We start from the raw sequence: 14,789 nt of genomic DNA on the forward strand, positions 1-14,789 counted from the left end.
ACACGACCTAAGAAAGTTTGGGTGAATAAAAATGAATTCAAATGTCTTGTTTCCTTTACTTGTCTTAGAACATGTGCTTTTAAGTCTTGGTATTTTGATAGTGGTTGTTCTAGGCATATGACAAGTAACAAAAGCATACTCACTGACTTCAAGACTTTGAAAAATGGGGAAGTCACATTTGGAGATGGTAAGTCTTGTAAGGTACTTGGTAGTGGCACTCTAAATTCTGAAGGACTACCAAAGTTACAAAATGTTCTTTTGGTTGATGGACTTAAAACTAATATAATTAGTATAAGTCAAATTTGTGACCAAAACTTGTTTGTAAATTTTTCTCATAATAATTGTTTTGTGCTTGACCAAAATGGAAATTGTGTTTTGAAGGGATATAAATCTGTTGACAATTGTTACACATTATCTCAATCACGCAGTTGTCACACAAACACAAGGAGTGATACTAATTTGTGTCATGAAAAACATGGTCATGTGGTGTTTGAAAATTTGAGAAAAATTGGAAGTGTGAGTCATGTTCATGATTTACCGAATTTAGGTAAATGTGAACCATATCGATTGGGAAAACATTTGAAAATTTCCCATGAAAAATGTTTCAATGTTGGAGTGTGTGCTCGCTTCCAAGGGAACCCCATGGAGTCTCATGTGACTGATGTAAAAAGAATTATTTGTTACATCAATAGTACTTTTGATTTAGGCATTTGGTACTCCAAAGAAACAAATTCTAACCTTGTGTGTTATAGTGATGCAGATTGGGCAGGAAGCACTGATGATCGAAAAAGCACAAGTGGTGGTTGTTTTTACTTAGGAAACAATTTGGTCTCCTGGCATAGTAAAAAACAAAACTCCATCTCCATGTCAACAACCGAAGCTGAGTACATTGCTGCTGGAAGCTGTTGTACTCAACTTTTGTGGATGAAACAAATGTTGGCAGACTATGGGTTTGATGTGAAAACTTTAACCATTTTTTGTGATAATACAAGTGCTATTAATATCTCCAAAAATCCTGTTCAACACTCTCACACCAAACATATTGACATTCGTCATCATTTTATTAGGGAACTTGTTGAAAACAAAACATTAATTTTAGAATATGCTGAGACTAACAAACAAATTGCAGATATCTTTACTAAAGCCTTAGACACAGTCAGATTTGATTCCCTTAGGAAATCCTTGGGGGTTTGTTTTATATGAAATTGCCAATAAATTGATTATCTTGCCTTGCATATGTGTTTTTGTAAATCTCTTGTCCTGATTGGAAGAAATTTGATGAGCATATTTTTTGTATTTTAGAAAATGATCGTTATAAGTCCTATACTTTGTTGGAATAAAAAACCATTTTTGAAAATTATAAACCATCCAATTCATATTTGATCAAATCATTATCATTGTATGAGCATTCCTAATCTAGTTTCTTTTTCAGGCTCCATTTTGGAAAAGAGCTACCTATACTGATGTGTGAAAGCCGACACTGAGTAAGTTGGTACCAGGTAATTAGTAATTATATTGGAGGATACTCTACCAGCGTAAAGGGCTACCATCAGTATAAGAGTTATAGCCTCCATTATGGTTACAATTTGAAAAAGGCTAAAAATCGCCACATATGGGCAATGACCCAAGCTTTAAAAGGCCAAAAAGAAACGCCAAATTGCTTACACATGCACACACATATGCCTGTTCTAGACTGTGTAAGATGGTTGTAAGACTCATACATATAATGAATTGATTCAAATATGTTTTGTGATTGGTATATTTTTCGAATTATGGTCTCTTAGTATTTGATTTATAACTCATTTATCTAATTTGTGAAAAATATGGTTATCTTGTTTCTTTTGAACAGGACTTGACATTTACATGGATACATATAGTATGGCAATTTACACTCTATTTTCGGCAATTTTGTAATAAAATAAAATAAAAAAATTTGAAAAATAAAATCTGTTTGTACCGTGTACTTAAAAAAAAGGTTTGAAAAAAAATTAATTGTTGCAATTTATTTGTTTTATCTCAACATATTCTAAAAATATTCAAAAGTTTCCAATTTTGAGGTGTGAAAGAATTTGTTTTAAAAAAAATAAAAGAAGGAGATATTTTGGCATTTATCACTAAAATTCAGTTACCCATTTTTGAACTTGCCTCATTTGTGCATCGAATACTCTATTCGGATTCACTTTGGTTGTTTTATAATCAGTGTTTTTCCTGTTTGTCTCTCTCACGTATAACCAAAGTGTTTAGGGTTTTTGTTCTTTGTGTGTCTCCATTTGTTTCTATTCTAGCAGCCATGAAGACCAAGGAGCCTAACACCCCCTGCTGTCCCGACTGCTCTCGCTTCTGTCCAGACAGGTCTTACACATCTTTCTGACCGGTTCACTCTAATGGAGGATACTCAGCGCCAAATTCTTGCTTCATTGGCCCTTCCCAATGCATCCACCTCTCCTGCTCCATGACGGTTATCGTTCCTTTTTGCTTTTGATAAATGTAAAAGACCACTCGATGTGTCTTTCATTTTGGTTTCGTTTTCTTTGTTCTTTGGCATTTTTCTTAGACAATGAGGGGGAGAGAGAGTAACTCTATTTTTTGGTACATTGACCTGCTGTTTCTTATTGGTTTTTGTTAATTGTTATATCTTGTGCTTTGGTTATCTTTCGCAGGGGGAGTCATTTTGTGACTCTTGTGATTTTAAGCACTTACTTGTGTTTTGCAGGGATCTTTTAAAAATAGATATTCATTGTCTATAAAATTGCCAAAGGGGGAGATTGTTAATCCTATAATTGGCATTTTTATAGAAATATCTTTTTCTTAAAAGATAAATTGGTGGATTTAGTTGTTTCCCTTTATTATAATATTCGGAAATGTTTGTTTCCCTTTATTATACTTTTCGGAAATGTTTAGTTTCCCTTATTATAATTTTCAGAAATATTTAGTTTCCTTTATTTCAATTTTCAGAAATCCTCTTTCCTTTTGTGTGAATTTTGGTCAATAATGTGCTTCCTTATTTAGAATATATTGTCTCATTTTGTTTATAAGGGAAACAAAGTTTATTGCAAATATTCAGTACTTACCCAAAGTTGTTTTTGGATTATTTGCTGATATATTTTCGTGCAGCTCAAAGATTGCAATCAGGAAACTGGTTCTTAATGTTATTAATTATTGTTTCCTTTTTGAGCTTGTTTTGATCCGACACAGGTCTCAGCTGTCCCCACCGATATCGCATCTGTCGGATCAGGATCTTCTAAATAAGGCAACTCTTCGACAATCAAGAATAACTTCTATGATTCTTGCATTTATTAGAAGAATTCTTTCTCAGCCTTTGTGAGTACGAAAAATGACTCTATAAATAGGGCTCTAAAGGCAGTGAGAACAGTGAACTCTTTGGTGTATTATTCGTGAGCATTATTATAATATTTGTGAGAGTTCCTCTTTGTATTCAAGATCATAAGTATTCACGTGATCTTGTAGAAATATGTGTGTTTAGTGATGAGTTTATACCATGTTCGTGAGTGAATACACATTGTAATTTGAACACAACGTTTCTAGTCTTCGGGAGAAGATTTTTACAAGCCTTGCGTCGGGAGGATGCAAGCACTCGCTGGCCATTGAAGGGAGTTCAAGTGGTTGAGCGTTTCAATCAAGATCAGATTAGTGAAGAGAAGTACAACAAGTTGCGGCAAATCTCAAGAGGGAGTCTTGTTTTGTTTAAGTCAATGTTTTTGTACTTGTGATTCTTTATTAATTGGTTTTATTCTCTGGGCGTGGCCCCAAGGAGTAGGTTATCCGAAAGGGTTTTTGAACCTTGTAAAAATTCGTTGTGTTCTTTATTGTTTTGCACTGTCTTTTTATTGTGTAAGTTTCTGTCGTGACAAGTTTGGTTTCTGTCCCGACAGAACTGTAATCTGTGTAAATAGTTAAGTACCATTCCGCACTTTAATTAATTTACTTGGTTTAATTAATTTGGTAATTACTAAAAACGGAATTTCAGAACAAAATACAGAATCTAAAAAGTATAAACTCTAAGTTTTTAACCATACTTAACAATAAAATTTTAAACACTTTCTTCACAATTTTGAAAGGAGTTAATTATATTCTTCTCTATTTCCAAAAAAATATATATATATTTGAAATATTTAAACTATTTTTTCTCATTATTTTTCATTATCTTTTTTTCGTTATCGTATTAATAATAATTATGCATAAAGTTATTGCAAGATAACATGATAATGATTGATTATGAACAAGAAAGCTCAGTTGAGATAACACAATATATTGGTGTTCTTCTCTGAAAAAATCAATTGTTTTTATTTTATTTTCAAAATTTTGAGTGGTCTTCTTAGCTCCAACTCCAATGGCTCTGACCATATCTTTCCTGTCGCTATTGGATGGTTAAATATTACCTATTTATTAGTCTAGGTGAGACGTCGGCGACGTAGTTAAGACACTTCTAGAAATCTTTAGTTTGTCTTTTTCTAAATACTTATAATAAGTGCACGTCGTAGTAGTGTGATGTAGACGACGGACATACCTAACGCATTACAGCAAGGATAGAAAAAGATAGAATAACAATGTTGGTAATAATTTGTTATTTTATGTATTTGTAAAGTATTATTTTGGTACTTTATGTTTATAAATAATGTTTATTTGGTATTTTACATTTTGAAATCGTACATATTTAGTATCATGCATTTTAAAATCGTACATATTTGGTATCCTGCATTTTAAAATTGTACATACATGATACTATAAACTCAAATTTAATTAATAAAATTTTACCAATTTAATCAAATTACTCTCAATCATACGAACTACAAATTATATATAACTACGAACATTTTTGTCATATTGACAAAATTTTATCAATTATGATACCAAATATCTATGTTTTCAAAATACGGGGTACCATATGAGCATTATTGAAAACAGAGTGTACCCGAACGATACTTTGCAAAATCAAAGAGTACCAAATGAGTAAATTTCCTAATAAGAATAATAATCCTAAGTCAATCTATATATAAACTTTTTCATCTAAAAAAATAAAACTATATCTTCGACTTAATTTCATACAAAATATCTAATAAATAAAAAATATTTTTTTCCAATTATAATTCAGGTATCTTAGACTGTAAAATTCTAAGCTATGTTAAGAAATTTATAATGGTTTATATTTTTTTGGATCTTGTATTTTGTTTTATTACCTATTTTGATAAATTACTTTTTGATTCTTGTGTTTTGTAAAATTTTCAAATTGACTCATAAACCTAATTTTAGTCAAAGTGTAACTAAAATCACAAATAATTTGTAAAACTAACAATTCAAAAAAAAATATATATATATATAACAAAGTGAGATTTTTTTGAATTTCCCGCTCTCTCTTCAGCTTGAGCTGGAGCCATGGCAGGGAGACCGAGATTGAAGAAAAAATCACCAGCGAAGAAGAAAAGAGGGCCATCTTCCACGGATCCAGTCATCAAGGTAAAATCTATGGCTGGCATCCTAGGGGTGGAATCGATGGTGTTTGATGAAGAAGAGGGTGCTAATAGAAATCGACTGGATATTTCTGAGAAGGGACATCCGTTGGATTCTTCTGCGAAGTCTAATAGGGGAACAAAGATTGAGGAAGACGATATGCCTAGTCAGAGTAAACAATCGCTGATAGGTGCAGAGCTGGAACAAGATGATTTGAATCGTCGAAATATGGTGAAACAAACACTTAATGATTGGTTAGGGGTTCTAAAAGGAGGCACGGGGAAGAAATCGCTTTCAGGTACTTCTAAAACTACTTCAAATCTGCATATTAAGGATAATTGTGTTAAGATAGAAGCATCAGATATTGAAGATGAGATTCAATATTGGAACTCAGCCTTGGTCTGTTATGTTCTTGGAGCAAATCCACCAATTTCAGTAATGGAGGGATTTTTTCGAAGGATCTGGAGAGATAAAGGTATCGATAAAATAACTCTTTTAGCCCCAGGGGTCTTTATTCTCAGATTCAATTCGATGGAGGTTAGGGATGGAGTTCTTAATGGTGGATATCAGTTTTTTGACAGGAAGCCACTTATCATGAAGAGTTGGGATCCTAACTCTAAATTCACTAAGGAAACAATTCTGACGGTTCCGATCTGGGCGCAGTTAAGCAACCTAGAATTGAAATACTGGGGTGAGAGGTCAATGGCAAAGATTGTTGGGTTAATTGGAAAATTGGTGAAGCAGGATAGAGCAACTCTGGCAAGGGAGAAGTTACAATATGCTCGAGTCCTAGTTGAAGTGAATCTAACAAAAGCTCTACCAGAGCAAATCAAGTTTGAAGATGAAAATGGGGATTTTGTGTATGTGGGAGTGCATTATGAGTGGAAACTTGATATTTGTTTGCACTGTAAAGGGATAGGTCACATGAAGGATGTATGTAAGAAGAGGATGAGTCAAGGAGAGCCGTCACAAGTCTGGAAAGAAAAGAAAAGTGAAGTTCCAATACCTGATCCAGCTGTGAATGGAGTTACAAACCAGAAGCAGGGATCAGAAAAGGAGAAAAGTGAGGGGATTCAAGCTATTAATGGGAAGAATGGAATAAGGAATAAGGCCAAGGAGAAGCAAGAGAGAAACACATTTTCGGTGCTAGGACAATATTCAGAAACTGAAATCACAGTTGGGGAAACTTTACAGGGACTGAGGTCTGATATGAGTGGAGGGGGGGAACCTCCATTAATAAATGGATAGACTATTTGGATGGAATGTTAGGGGGCTTAACAACGCCAATAAACAAAGGGAGGTTATGCGAATGATCTCTAGCAAAAGAATTGGGTTTGTTAGCCTCTTAGAAACAAGGGTAAAGGCCCCCAACATGGGGTCATTATACCTTAATATGTTCAAGGGATGGTGCTTTACTAAAAACTTAATGCATCATCCTAATGGTAGAATTATAGTGGCGTGGAATCCTTTGAGTTATGATGTGGATATTAGAGGGAGTTCGAGCCAATGGATGCATTTTGCTGTCTCAGCCAAAAATAGGGATCATTTTGATATTACTGTGGTGTATGCTTCTAATGATATGATAGGCAGGGAGAGGCTTTGGGAAGATTTGGAAAATATGGCTCATGGAATTAATGGCCCTTGGATAGTTATGGGAGACTTCAATGCAGTTTTATCTCCTGAAGATAGGTTTCCTTATCATGGGAATGGTTCAGAATTAGCTTCTTTTCAGCACTGTGCAGAGACTTGCAGGTTAATAGATATGAAGTTTTCGGGTACTTTTTTTACTTGGAATAATAAACAAGCTGGCAAGGACAGGGTATATGCTAAACTAGATAGAGTTTTAGCTAATGAGAAATGGATAGGGAAGTTCCCTACTGCTGAAGTGGTTTTTTTTCCTGAAGGTGATATGGACCATAGTCCGTTTATGGTGAATTTTGGCTCTCTTCTTGAGAATAAGAAGCCTTTCAGATTTTTCAACTTTTGGAGTAACCTTGAAGGGTTTCAAAGGACAGTAGCTGGAAGTTGGAGGAAGGAGACTCAAGGGACTCCAATGTTTTGCTTGATAACAAAATTAAAAAGGCTGAGAGTGGAGTTGAAAAAGCTAAATAGAGAAGGGAAAGGTGATGTTTTTGTGCAAGAGGCAAAGAATCATAAGCTGATGCTAGATACCCAAGAGAAATTACAGTCAGATCCTGGTAATAACCAATTGATTGAAGAAGAGATTTCAAGAAGGAAAGATTACTAGAAGGCTCATAAAGACCTGGTGCAATTTCTAAAACAAAAAGTCAAGGAGGATTGGCTTAAACAAGGGGATGAGAATACTAAGCTTTTCCATAACAGTATTCGACATAGACAAATTCAGAATGCAATTTATTCGATTTGGGACATGAAAGGAAATTGGCTAGATAAACAAGAGGAGGTCAACAATGCGTTTTATGAATATTATGAAAAGTTGCTAGGGTCAGAAATGAGTGACAGAAGGCGTGTTTTAGAAGAGGTGGTGCAAATAGGGGCTACGGTTTCAGAACAACAATCTGATTTTTTACTAAGAAGTTATACTGCAGAGGAGGTCAAGGCTGCTCTATTCTCGATCCCTGAGGAAAAGGCACCAGGCCCGGATGGATATAGCAGTGGTTTTTTTAAACATGCTTGGAGTATCACAGGTGATGATCTAACTCAGGCAGTACTCTCTTTTCTTCATTCAGGAAAAATCCTTAAAGAGATCAATACTACAAATATTGCCCTTATACCCAAGTCTAATTGCCCTAAGAATGTGAGTGAGTTTAGGCCAATTGCTTGTTGTAACGTGGTCTACAAGATAGCCACCAAAATGATCTATTCTCGACTTAGAGAGATTCTTCCTTCAATTATATCAGAGAACCAAAGTGGTTTTATTAAAGGCAGGAACATTGCTCATAATATAGTGTTGTGTCAAGATCTAGTAAGGGGGTATGGGAGGAGGAATGCTCAAGCAGCTTGCCTTTTTAAAATAGACCTGCAGAAAGCTTATGATTCTCTGGATTGGAATTTCTTACAGGAGATGCTGACTGCCTTTAAGTTCCCTGATAAGTTTGTTAAGTTAATAATGAGGTGTGTGACAACAGCTAGATTTTCTCTCATGATTAATGGGGTGCTTACTAGACTTATCATTGCTAGAAGAGGAGTTAGACAAGGGGATCTGATGTCCCCTTTGTTGTTTGTGATAGGAATGGAGTATCTCTCTAGAATTTTAGCTAAAGTAGCAAAGCATCCGGATTTCAAATACCATCACAGATGCAGCAGTTTACATCTAACTCATATGTGCTTTGCTGATGACTTACTGATGTTTAGCAAAGGAGACTTCAAGGCAGCTTACTTATTATTGAGAGGATTTCGGCTTTTTTCGGAGACATCTGGCTTGAAGGCTAATAAAATGAAATCTGCAATTTATGGTGTTGGGCTAAATGAGGATTGTTGGCATCAGCTTTCTGAGGCTTCTGGTTTCCAGCGAAGTAGGTTGCCTTTCAAGTATCTTGGGATGTCAATTAGTAACAAAATAATTACCAAAACTGAGTGTGAGTGTTTGGTAGAGAAAATGGTGAAAAGGATTCGAATTTGGAGTACTAGGAACCTATCTTATGCAGGGAGATGTGTACTTATTAACTCTGTGTTGATGTCCATTAATACTTATTGGTCTCAAATGATTATTCTTCCTAGTTCAGTGATAGACAGAATTAATCAGATATGTAGAGGCTTCTTATGGAAGAATGGTGATAATGTGGAGGGCCATGGGCGAATCTCTTGGGTAGAGATATGTAAACCAAAGCAACAAGGGGCACTGGGTTTTAAGGATATAGAACTTTGGAATAAGTGTGCTCTAGGGAAATATGTCTGGGCTATAGCCAACAAGGAAGATAATATGTGGGTTAAGTGGATTCATGCTGTCTACATAAAACAGCAAGATTGGTGGGACTATGTGGCACCTAGCTCTAGTAGCTGGTATTGGAAGCAATTAGTTAGAGTTAAAGATGGGTTAAAGGTCATATATCAGCAAAAAATCTCTTCCTGGGATCATTACAGTGTAGCTAAAGCTTACATCTTGATGAAGAACATTGCAGAAAACAGATGGAATTTTGCAGCAATTTGGGATAGACTAGGTCATCCAAAGCACAAGTTTATTGCTTGGTTGGTGTTAAAACAGAGGTTGCCGACAAGGGATAGGATTTACAGATTTGGAGTTACTCATGAGACTATGTGTGTAATCTGTGGTCTTTGTGCAGAAAGTCATCGGCACCTGTTTTTTGAGTGTAAGTTTAGTAAAAGTTGTTTGGATCCTATCTTGAATTGGTTAGGGATAGGCTCTCATCGATTTGAATTGACTGGGTTGTTGAACTGGATCAGAAGGTGTAAGCACTCTGTTTGTAGAAGGAGAGCTTATACTAGTGCAATCTGTGCTTGTATATACCATATTTGGGCAGCTAGGAATTCAGCCTTGTGGAATCTGCAGGTGTCGCTTATAGGGTATATAATTCAGAATATTAAGTATCAAACCTGTCATAGATTTAGCTGGTTGTTGGCTAAGAATCTAGGTAATGAGGATTTAAGTTGGGTGAGAACTTTACTTTGTAATTAATAGTCTTTTGATTTAGTGGGGGAGTTTGTAATTGATTGGTGTTTGTAATTGTTGTGCATAATACAAAGCTAGCTGATTTACCAAAAAAAAAAAAAACAAAAACACAATTATTCTGACTAATATCTCTGTTATCATATTCAAATTTTTCTTTATCAAAATTGAGTTTAGAGGTCACAACAAGGAAAATGGGCTTTTACTTCGATTTTTAAACTTGATTTACTTCGGTTTTCGCTAAAATTCGCAACCGCAGTAGTTCGGAGCGAAGTAAAAACTAGTTAAAAACCGAAGTAGAATCTCTACTTTCTACTTCGATTTTTACATAATAACCGAAGTAGAAAGTGAATATACGCGACCATCCTTGGCACTTTCCACTTCGGTTCTTAAGTAAAACCGAAGTAAAAGGGCTACTTTCTACTTCGGTTTTTACTAAGAACCGAAGTAGAAAGGGGACTTTCAACTTTGGTTTTTACTAAGAACTGAAGTAGAAAGGGGACATTCTACTTCGGTTTTTACTAAGAGCCGAAGTAGAATGTCCCCTTTCTACTTCGGTTCTTAGTAAAAACCGAAGTAGAATGTGTCCGCCTTTTTATTTAATATATATTTCTGATTATTTTTAAGTGGATGATTTCTATTTATATATATATATATATTTGGCCTAATTTTATTTAAATGGTCTAATTAATATATATATTTTGGCCTAATTCTTTTTCAACAATTTAATTATATGAATTTACAATTATATATATTTTTACAATTGAAATTGGTTAAGAATTTTTTTTGAATGAAAAAATGATAACTTTTATTAATTAAAAATGTTATACATGAGCAAATAAAACACAAGTACTTAAGTAAGATAACTAGCCTTAATATTAATACATTTACAAAAAACTATACTTACAACTAAACGAACTTATAAACAAAATAGGCTTACTGATAAATGTATGTCATCAATTGATAAATGTATGTCTGCAATCTCACAATATTGCGTCTTCCCACCAAACTGTAAAATTAATAAATATAAATTAATTTTATAGATTATCGATACCAAAATAAGTTATAAAAAATGAACTTACTTTTTCTTTTAGGGTATTCATTGCATTTGATGCCTGTACAAGATCTCTAATGTACTTCAACACGTAAAAACCACATTCATGACCTTGTGGTTGTCTTGGACATGCAACATTGAATATCTTTGTAGGATTTCCGAGTAATTCATTGGAAGAAGTCTTATAATATGCACTATTTAAAAAAGAAAATTAATAAAAGTTATTAAAATGTAGTAACATGTAATAGTTGTTGCATATTAAGAAATATTTTTAAAAATTTAAAACTTACCTCATTATCATCGAATCAATTTCTTCAGGACGTTTGTGTGATTTCAGTGGATCCAAGAACACGATTTTTCCTTTTGGCATAGCAATCACCAACATCCAATGTTCCCTAAAATAAGAAGCGTGTTAAGTAAAATAATTAAAATTTTAATATATGAATAATCAAATAAGAAAAGTTTACACTATTTCTTACCGTATGTTCCAAGGTATAAAGTATAGTTGACCAACTCTATCCATGGTCATCAACCAATTTGCCAAGTCAATGGTTGATCGTTCTACATCGTTAACATTATTAATGCTAAGCCGTTCAATGTCAAAAAACTTGTAAAAGACACGCTGATTTGGAAATAGGGACTCCCAAATGCATCTGCAAAATTTTCTTTACTGTTAAATATTTTTGAAAAATTTCGGCAGAGTTTCCCCTATAAATAGGACTACCCAAACCTGTAAACATTCAATTTACTATGCAAATTTGCAACAGATCACAGAGCAGTACTCATAACTGATTCTAAATTCATTTCATTCCAAAGAATTAGTTGAAGGGATACCTTAATCCGAATATCATTGCTGAGCCTCCAATCATATGCAAAGTAGCAACTTGTTCCACATCCTCTGAAGTTATAAAGATTGACTCGCGATTCATGAATGATGGGTCCACTGGAATTGAGACGACTGTGCTCATTCCCTTAACTCTGCAAAATTCTCTCACCATAAACTGAAGGCTAACATGGATGCGATTCATGATGTGATCGGCAAATGGTTGGCCTTCAGTCAGAGTGTTTTCTGGATTGACGCGAGACCCAGCTGATGACAGATGTGGGCTAGTCAAAGAATTACGGTTCGTCTTATCCTTGGATGGACTTTTTGACATAGGAGGTTTCTTTTTTAGAGGACCCTACGCAACATCAAGTAAAAATAATATTAAAATAATGGACCAACGAATATTTTAATAGGTAACAAATTAAAAAATTTGTTTATACCTGGTCAGTCATAATTAATTCTTTTTGCCAAGGAATGAATACGTCATAAGTATCTCAAACATAGCGTATCTCCCCAACAGAACATGGGATTTCAGCATCCTCTTGTAACATTTTGGTGACTTGCACCCTCGCGTATTCGTCTGTCAGTTGAACACCATGAATAGTCACTGGACCCACCCCATCAATGATAACACCCTCTGCCACCACATTATGAATATTATCCGAACAAAGTAACACATCCTGCATGTATGGTGTGTCATCCTGCATGTACGGTGTGTCATCCTGCATGTACGGTGTGTGATATTCTTCATCGTTCTGCTCGTCATCGTTGTCGTGTTCATCCATATCATCTATCCCACCTGCTTGTTTAGCTTTTTCCTCCTCTAAAGCTTTAAGTTCTGCTCTGAGCCTCGCAATTTCTGCATCTTTCTTACTAACAACATCAGCCATTTCTGTTGCTATTTTTGGTTTTCTTCCAAAGACGGACGAAATCTTCGCAAACGACCTACAATAATCAACCAAATTTATTTAAAAACTAAAATATTATAGAATTAAGTTAAATGCAACAAATAAAAAAATAATATCATACCCAAGTGCTCTAACATGCCCTGGGTGCTCAGGTGTCCCTAAAGCTTGCGTTAATATGTCATTCCAACCCTTTGCAATGATTTCTCCACTACTAACTTTTTCTTTCAGCTCATTCTGTGGAACAAACCAGTGGTCACTTATATTAGTGACTTATAAGAACTTTATCATTCCTACATTACTTTAAAATACTTGCTTGAAACCACTTACAATTCTTGCTTCAATTTGTTTGTCCAAATCTGTGACAAGAATCTTCTTCTTTTCTCGTGCTCTTATCCAAACTTGGTACCGTTCTACATCTGCCACACCTAGTTCAGTTTTCTACAACATACAACAATTAATTAAAGTTGGTGAGTGCAATATTCTTCATAACAGGTTGACAATTATAAAATAGTGATGTGAATTACTTACCAAGTCCTCTCTAACATTGGCAAGCCCTCTACGAGATGTACGATGCCTCGAAGTATATTTGAGAGCTCTTTCACGTTGTGCTGCCCGCAAAGCCTACAAAAAATAAGTAACAATAAGTTTTTAAGCAATTATTAGTATTTCAAAACTAATAAATCATATACATAATAGATATACATAATAGTACCATAAACTCAGGAGATAAACGGTGGCTAACAAATGTCCTCCAATCTTCTAGGTCAAGTTCTGGATATTTCTTAGGAAGGATTTGGAGTTCATCTATCAGACCCTCTTCTGCCAAAGGGTAGATGTAGTCACTAGTGATGTTGGTCTTAAAATCTCTCATCATTCTTCCCGCACATTTAATTAATTCTGGTTTCCAATTTTCTGGAATGTTAAAGGCACCCTGAAATAGAAAGAAAATGATTAATAAAATGCAAAGTAATTCATGAAAATGATCAATATATTAAAGTAATTAAAATATTTTCTTACATATACATCCTCCCATATTCTATTCTTCAATTCTTGTGGGACTTGTCTCCAATCCTTATAATTGAGAGAGACCGTTCTCCTAGTTTTAACTCCAAGGTACGATTGCATCTCACTATATGCTTTCCCTATAGGTTGACCTTTATCATTAAACTGAATATTTCTCTTTATTCCCTTAGCTTTTTTATTATTGATATTGTTCTTCTTTGTTGGGCCTCGCCTATTTGGTGTGTTCTCCCCTTCAGAAATTGTCATCTGCACATAAACTCTACAATTCTTTAGGCAAAACTCTAAAAATTTGTTGAATCCATCTTGAAATTGTGATGTTTCTCTCCTCTCAAGCATCCATGATTTATCCATACTAATAACAATATTAAATTCCTAATAAGTTAGAAAAAAACTTATATTAGGTTCTAGTCTTATAATTTTTTTTAAAAATTCGACAGAGTATCCTCTGTTTCTATAGCATACCGTAATTTCATAATTACCTATAAAATCAATACAAACAAACACAATAATCAAGCATAGATGAATCCATCATTATTAGGTTCTAGTCTTATAAATTTTTTTAAAAATTCGGCAGAGTATCCTCTGTTTCTATAGCATACCGTAATTTCATAATTACCTATAAAACCAATTAAAACAAACACAATAATCAAGCATAGATGAATCCATCATTATTAGGTTCTAGTCTTATAAAATTTTTAAAAAATTCGGCAGAGTATCCTCTGTTTGTATAGCATACCACAATTTCAAAATTTTCTAAACAACAACACAAACAAACACAATAATCAAGCATAAATCAATCCATCCTTATATCACCACAGCACGCAAATTTCCCAGAGCCTACTTCACTAATTTTCAAACATAACTTTCACTAAATCTAATATGCATGATTACATTTGCCTTATC

The sequence above is a fragment of the Humulus lupulus genome, chromosome 3 (genome assembly GCF_963169125.1).
Source record: "Humulus lupulus chromosome 3, drHumLupu1.1, whole genome shotgun sequence".
Lineage (NCBI taxonomy): Eukaryota > Viridiplantae > Streptophyta > Magnoliopsida > Rosales > Cannabaceae > Humulus > Humulus lupulus.